Here is a 5,586-nt window from a genome sequence, read left to right on the forward strand (position 1 = left end):
CACACACACACACACACACACACACGTTTCTGCTTAAAGGTGCTTAACATTAAAAAATAAAAATAAAAACCCACGACTGTCTCAACTCCTTTGGCTATTCTTTCATGCCTTATTGGTCTGTTTTGTGACCTTGTGGTAGTGTGTTTTCATACCGGTAGTTAATTCTCTCCCACCACCTGATTGTGCTCAGCCACAGAGCAGACCTTTGCATGAACAGTGAACAGGTGCTAAGGAACGTGGTCCAGAAAAGCGACTTCATGCGCAGGGACATCAGCAACCACTCTGTAGTAAATAAAGCGGCTCCCCGAGCTCTAGACTCCACACTTGGGGCTGTGGATTGACTCAGAGAGCTACCTGGGCTTCTTGGCTCTGGCCTTTCTCTTTGGAAATCCAGACTTAGAAAAACCTGTTAATCTTGCTGAGGTTCAGGTTTGTTTGCTTTACAGATAATTTTGCTTCCCTTGTCATTTTTCTATTTTATGAAAACAATTCAGCAATTTCCTAGCAAAATAATAAGGGAATAGTTAATATTTATTAATAGATAATATACTATATATAATATATTAACTTTTAATGCAAAAGAGTTTTATTAACTCTTTTTGTTTTATTACAATCAGGCATGGTCTGACAATACAAAGGCTGCTTATGGAATACTGTTAAGAGAAACTTTATAGAGAATGTTAGATCCTTTGAGCTAAGGTCTTCCCCAGAAAAAGATTAATGGAAACGTCTTTGCTTTTCAGACTTGATAGTTATTGCTTCAAAAGATAGTCGTACAAAAAAAAAAAAAAAAAAAAAAACCTTCAGAACACCATGAATTACCTTTATTTCACATGTATCCACATTTCAGCAGTTAGTTGTTCTGAACAGGCAGTGGGAAGATGCTGCAGGGGACAGGAGGCCAGGGGACCAGGCCAACAGCCCTGGGATTGCCGCACACCTAGCCGCTCCTTTGTCCCCGGCAAAGGTAAGAAGCAGCAGCTCTACCGAAGCCAAAGTCCATTCCTGCCTGCCGGGTTCTTCTATTCAAGTTCTGACTAAGCACTGTACCCAAATGGAGGCAAGGGCGCCTGAACGAAGGCCTGAAAGCCTGTGTAAACCTTCTCCGGCTCCAAAGTGAGGGGGTGGGGAAGTGGGAACAATCCAGATGGACCGCGAGTGCTTAGGAGTGTCTTTGGGTGGTCTCGCTTGGTCTGCCCAACAGGGACCCGGGGTGCTGGCAGGTCTGCGTGACCCTAGCAGTTGCTCTGTTCACCTCATCACACCTGAGCTGAGATCGGCTGATGGTGGCAGCAGGCGGCAGCCCAGGGCCCGGTACTCATTTCCCAGGCTGGTGGAGAATGAATGACTGTGATTCCAAAGCTAAAGGAGGGAGGTCAGAGACTCTTTCCAACCTTACCTGATGGCTTCTGGAAGAGGAAGGAAGGGGCGTGGAGAGTGCTGGGGGTGACAGTGCGACAAAGGGGAGGAGGGGGAGGGAAAAGCAGAACCCCTCTATCAAGGTGGGGGAGAGATGGGGAAAGCCCTGGTTTCCTCACCCAAATGCCAATTTCAGAGTGGGTCAGAGATTGTAGTCTATGCTTTTGCCAAGAGTGGGAGTGGAGGAGAGCAGGACAGGTTGATGGCTTGGAAGGGGGTGTCACTTAAGACTTAAAAAAAGAAGCCAGGGCACGGGCAAAACACCCCACACTCAACAGTAGTCCCACAGGTGGCAACCTGAAGCTTTCATGTGGCCTCAACCAGCCACCCAGGCCAGGGCTCCAGGCAGCAGAGGAGGGCTAGGGAGGGGGAAGGCAGAGCCCTGGGCCATGAAATCAGCAGCAAAGTGATCCTGCGACACGTCTTTTCAGCTAGGTGTGCCCCATCAGTCCAGAAGGGGATCAATTCAAACACACTTTCTTGATCCCAGAAGTTCAACTGTGTGGACAGTGGTGACACCTGACAGGATGATTTAGTATAGCACAACTTACATATTCAAGTGGACAACAAGTTAGTATCCCTTACGGTGTCTTAAGGTAAACTGTCTTGAATGAGAGCTTCCTTTCCAGTACTTTGAGGTCTATGAGACATAACTAGAAAATTTACTACTGTGGAAAAATGAAGACTGTTTAAACCGAATTGGGTTTGGAGCTGGTGGGGAGGGCCTGTCGGGTTTTTGATTAACTGCTGTAACGTTGTCCTTCTGGTGGCTGAGGAAGTTTCATATTTTCTTTAGATATGATTAAGCACCGAAGCTCTTGCAGAACAACTTTGATGGCTATATGAATTCTGCCAATTTGCTAGCACTGATACAGCTGTTGGCTCCACCACTCTGTTAGAACTATTAACTCAGGGCCAGAGAGAAGGCTCAGTGGAATAAGCGCTTCCCTGGCAAACACAAAGGTCTCAGTCCAATCCCTGGTTCTGAAAAAAAAACAACAACTATTAACTTCATTCATATTCATTTTTGTTGCAAATTTTACAAAGAGGGGTGCTTCTGGGTATTTAGGTCTATGTTCTATTTTAAGGTTGTGCATTTGGTTTTCACAAATTGTTCTTGGAGGCCCAATTACCAACCCTGCCCATCTTGCAAGTGTCATGTCTTCGTCATCTGCTAGACCCCAGCTAACAGCGCCATCTCCTACTCCTTTCTGGCCTTTTCTGGGTTCTTCCAACGGTCGGAAATTGTGAGAGGCTTTCACTCCTGAGCCCGTGGTGGCCGTCATCTTGTGTCACTGGAGCTCCAAGGCCGGCCAACTCTCTTTAAAGTTGACTACAAAACATAAACCAAAATGATTCTTTCAAAAAAGAAACAGATAATAAGAGAAAACTTTTCCCTTGTCATTTGTAAAAGGTTTCCACGATAATTAAATATTTTTACAAGCATGTTGAAAACTATAAAATCACTATATAAATGAAGAGCAAAATTAGGTATACATAGTGTAGAGTAAGATCTTCCCCAGATACCCTGGGAGTATTGATTTCTAATATACTTAGTCAACATATACTTTCTTCCCACTGTTATACATGCAGCACCTGAATTTTAGACTATAAAACAGCTATTTTTTCATCTTACCATAGCTAACATTCTAACATTATCTTTGATATGATGTAGATTTGTACTTATTTTCGCACATTCTAGATGTCATGTCATAAGAGCATGTGATCTTTTTTGCTGTCACATAAGTTTAAAAAAGTTTACCGTGGTTACTTTTCTTTTTAATCTCTTATTTATTGATTTATTTGGTACAGGGTCTCCCCAGTGCTGGGATTACAGGCACACATTACCGGACCATCGCAGTGTGCCCAGGGTCCTGGAGCTGCCACGACTTATGGTACTGGGGATCAAACCCAGGTCCTTGTGCTGCCAGGCAGGTGCTTAGACTGCCGAGCTACCTCCCCAGCCCAGTGTGGCCACTCTTGCTTCCCTAACTAATGCTTTGAATTTAAAAATGGGCATATAAGGGGTAGCTTTACAAAACGAGTTAAAACAACATCCAATCAGTACGTTTACAATCTAATTTCTTCCTTCCTTCCTTTCTTTCTTTCTTTCTTTTTTTGGTGGGGAGAAATACCAAATTTCTTTATTTGAAGGAACTGGGCTATCTAATTTTTAAAAAGAATTTTAATGAAATTGTTACTTTGCTAATGTGGCTTCAAGTGCTTAGGGATATTTATTGTTGATATAATTAATATTTTTCAGCAATAAAAACAGGTTTTGTTTTCCTTTTTATCAAACAAATTTATGAGATGTGAATGAGGTCAACTGATCCTACTTACTAAGAGAATCATGCAATATTGGTCCTATTTTAAAGTTTAACTTTAAAACATAAATGAGCTTTTGTTCATGATCAGTACAGAAAAGCTTCATTTTATTTAAAACTACTATCAATGTAAGAAAATCTCTGTGGGAGCCAAGATTCTTTTGAGCCAATGAAAATTGATTCTACTTATTTTAAGCAGAAATTTACTGTGAGGATATTTAGCATCTCACATAAATGTCAGCAAGATGTGGGAATGAAACACAGAAAAGATACGGAAAAGAAGTTACACCAGAAAAACAACTTAGTTTGAGGTTTGCTGCGTATGGGCCACATGGACTCAGCTCCCCAGCCTCTACCTGTGGTTTGCATTATGACCTGAAGGCCCCGGGTCTTCTGTATGTCCTTGCCTTTGGTCCCAGAAAAGAGGCAAAGAAATCATCCGCAGTCCCTTTCCTTCTGTAGCAAAGTGAAGGGCTTCTCTTTTCAATACAAAGGGTGATTCTCAATGACCAGCCATGCGAATGTTAAGCAGCTGAGAAAAGATGGTGCATGTACTGCTACCCACCCCTCTGGCTGCCCAGCATCCTCGTGCATCTTTCCTGCTGTACTTTCCTCCCTCTCTTTATTTTTTTAATAAAGCTCCAGCCTAACCCAATGCAAGTGTCCACTGTACAGAAAGAGAAAAGTTAGTCAGCCTTCTCTATGAAGATGATAATCCTGAGTCTAGTTACATATGCAACTCAAAGGAAAGCCTGATTCCAGACTACTTTTATAGGACTTTAATCAGTGTCATGCAGTCTCTGTTATATAACGAACATGTATAAAATCGTGATGGTAACTAGGGAAAAGCAGAGAAGTTATTTAAAATATTTAAATATATACAGAATGGAGGGGGAAAGGGTCTATGGGTAGGCAATGTATTTTTACAGCCACTTTTTTTTTACACTGAATAATTCCTTTATTTTCTGCTTATTAGTGCTTTGCCAATACTACAAGCGTAAGGAACACAATTACATGCACTCTACTTTTTAGTTTGGGGACATCACAGTCTACAGACTCATTTACTTATACTAAACAAGATTAACCCATTCCAAACTTACTGCATTTTAAAATTTCATATGAGTACAAAATAGAATGCAATTGAAGAAAAACTTCAGGATCTTATCTTTTAATTTCTTAGAGTATCACTTTTTTGCATGTTATGATTACTTGCTCCATCATCATCAATTGTTTTGGTTCAATTTAACTGTATCTATTATAATGCTTATACCTTTAAGAAAATGTGAGAAGTACAATTTCTTTCCAAAAAGTTTGGGATTTTCCAAATTTCAAATAGTTGCTTCACACTCACTCCTTTTCAGACATTTCTAATAAACTAAAATATAAACCACATCTCACCTGCAATATGCAACAATAGTAATCACTTGATGTATACAATTCAACCACACCTCCAGGGTTAATTTTCTTCTTTTTAAATGTATTTGGTACAGGGTCTCACTACACAGCTTAGACTTGTCAAGATCCTGTTTTCAGCCTCCCCAGTGCTGGGATTACAGGCGTGCATCACCAAGACACTCAGTGGCCAGCTCAGTGTGCCCAGGGCGTGGCTGGTGAAGCATGTGATGCTGGGGATTGAACCTGGATCCCTGTGCTTGCCTAAGCAGGCACTTAGTCTGCTGAATCATCTTGCTGGCTCTGCCACACATGTTTTTAAGACACATAGGGCCAGGGAGATAGTTCAGAAAAATAAGTGCCTGCATGAGTGAGATAGTGAGGTTAAGCTTAATAGCCTAAATCATTTGATAATAACAATAAGCTTGTCTTCTGGATGGTTAACAACCTA

The 5,586-nt window shown here is 41.5% G+C and overlaps 1 protein-coding gene and 1 pseudogene across 1 annotated transcript in view; one reads left to right on the forward strand and one right to left on the reverse strand.

Annotated features, from left to right (window-relative positions):
• Positions 1 to 5,586, forward strand: part of Elovl7 (ELOVL fatty acid elongase 7) — a 206,562-nt gene that overhangs the window by 49,204 nt on the left and 151,772 nt on the right. The window lies entirely within an intron of this gene.
• LOC101587343 lies at positions 2,160 to 2,705 on the reverse strand (annotated as a pseudogene).

This window comes from Octodon degus, unplaced genomic scaffold, assembly GCF_000260255.1.
Source record: "Octodon degus isolate 3935 unplaced genomic scaffold, OctDeg1.0 scaffold00001, whole genome shotgun sequence".
NCBI classification, from domain to species: domain Eukaryota; kingdom Metazoa; phylum Chordata; class Mammalia; order Rodentia; family Octodontidae; genus Octodon; species Octodon degus.